Here is a 1,729-nt window from a genome sequence, read left to right on the forward strand (position 1 = left end):
ACCCTGGTATTCCTTGGAGGTCTCCCATCCAAGTACTTGCCAGGGTCAGCCCTGCTTAGCTTCCAAGATCTGACAAGATCAGGCTTGCCTGGGCTACCCAGATCAGGGCCCATTCCAGTTCATTTGAAGGGCAAGTGCAAACTGTATCTTTCAGGTTACAATGTCACTGCAAACTGGTTTAGCACACAAGGGAGAGAGAGCTGGAATGAACTAGGAATGGACAAGCCCTGGACTTATAATTCTGAACCACGGCTTGGCATTCTATGTAAACTAAGTCTGTATGTTGACATTATTACCGATTCTGTCCTAATGATCCATTGAAAACAAAATGTCTTAGCATTTCCCCCCCCAGCACCAAGAATACAGAGCATCACTTGCCCAAGACCAAGAGTTCCTACCTATACCTTGTGGCTAATATCCACTGATGAACCTCTGCTCCATATGTTGATCTAATTCCCTCTTGAAGCCGTCCATGCTTGCAGCCGCCACCACTTCCTGTGGCAGTGAATTCTATGTGTTAATCACTCTTGTGATTAATTTCTTGTGTTCAGGGGTAGAGACTGCTGCTTTCTGCTTGGCTCTTAATGCCTGATGTTGAGTTGATCCTGTAACTACAATCATTTCAGCTTCATTTGGAAATAACTACTACTCTTCAAAAGTTCTAGTTAACCTTATGGGCCATTTTCATTTGTGAAGCTCTTTGGGTTGGATCTTGTGAACACAAGGAGGATAGATCTTTGCCCATTCTTCCCCCTACAGACATTTCTCACACTGGCCCGAAGTGTATTTCCATGATTGCAGAATAGATAAATACCGGTAACTATGTGGGTTGGCAGGGTGCGGTGAAGAAGAGGAGAAATCCCTCTCTCCCATATCTCCCTCCTCCTCCAAATGGGGTAGTGGGACACTCAATGGCAATAATAGAAGCATACAGGAAATACCCCCCCTTGCCATTAATTCAATTTTCTCATGCAGTATGCTTATGTTTTTATTGGTTCTGTTCAGCAATTAAAAATGCCTGAGTGGGGGAAAAATTGAAGTACCTACACCTCATAATCAGCCCAGGGTCGCAGTTGAGCTAACATTGGAATCCTATCGTCTGTTCAGAAAGCAAGCCTTTGTCATCTGTGTGGTACAGCTTCCAGATTGTCTTGTGGTGCCATGGGTCAGAGAGGAGGAGGCCCGTGTAGCCAGCCTTAAGTTAGCAGAAGCTGACCAGCAGGAAGATGAGCTGCAGGCTTGTCAGGTTTCACAGCCAACAGCTGGTTCAGAGCCACCGACACCCTCCAGCCCTGATTCGGCAGGTGAACCTTAGTTGGCCATTCGCATTATCACCCACACCCTTAGAGTACTGCAGAGGGAGACTGAGAACAGAGCTACAGGCAAGACAGCAAAATGCGTGCCTCTTGCCCAACACCAGCTGCTTGCTGATAACAAAGATGAGTAGTTGCAAGACTGCTTCTGAGCAGCAGGCTGCAAGCATGACCCTTAGGTATGAGGCTATCAAAACCAGCCAAGAGAGGCTGTTGGGCATGGACGCAATGAGTACGATAGATGCTAAGCCACTGACTCTGCCTTGCCTGACTTCTGGACCCCTGACCTTGGACTGAACAAGCCTGCCTTGCCTGACGTCTTCTGGCACCTGATATTCGGAGCCTGCAAGCCAGTATATGTGGGCTGCTGGAGGGAAGTGCTGTGGCTCAGTGGTAGAGCATCTGCTCGGTAAGCA

This window comes from Gekko japonicus, unplaced genomic scaffold, assembly GCF_001447785.1.
Source record: "Gekko japonicus isolate JY-2015 unplaced genomic scaffold, Gekko_japonicus_V1.1 scaffold240, whole genome shotgun sequence".
NCBI lineage: Eukaryota > Metazoa > Chordata > Lepidosauria > Squamata > Gekkonidae > Gekko > Gekko japonicus.